A 471-nucleotide genomic window follows, 5' to 3' on the forward strand; every position below is an offset into this window, starting at 1 on the left:
TGATAAGTTATTCTACTTTATTCTTTTATGTCTTGTAAATTTTGTCTTTAACAATGTTTACCTAGTTTACTTCTTATTAAAATAAGAGCCAAACATTCATTTTAAGTACAGAATTGTGATTTCTACATTTGTTTGTTATCTACATATTTACCTCAGAATTTTTCTGTGGAGTGGTTCTAGAATTCAAACATTTGTAACACCTCACTGCCATCACTGTCTTCAAGAATTCATGGAAGATGGGTGAGTCGGACTAGAGGAGAATATAACATTATCTTCAGAAAGAAAGGCGGAATCAGCAGCCAACATAATTGCAACATCAAGAACATACTTTAATAGATCATTAAACAGCCACATTAAAAGCACCCAGAGGATCAGTGAAAAAGAAACAGCCAACAAAGATCTGTTGCAAACAAAGGTTTGTTAAACTGCTTTATTTTCCTTCTTTAACAGAGTATCTGGTCTGTAGTGAAA

Source organism: Phalacrocorax aristotelis, chromosome 2 (genome assembly GCF_949628215.1).
Source record: "Phalacrocorax aristotelis chromosome 2, bGulAri2.1, whole genome shotgun sequence".
NCBI lineage: Eukaryota > Metazoa > Chordata > Aves > Suliformes > Phalacrocoracidae > Phalacrocorax > Phalacrocorax aristotelis.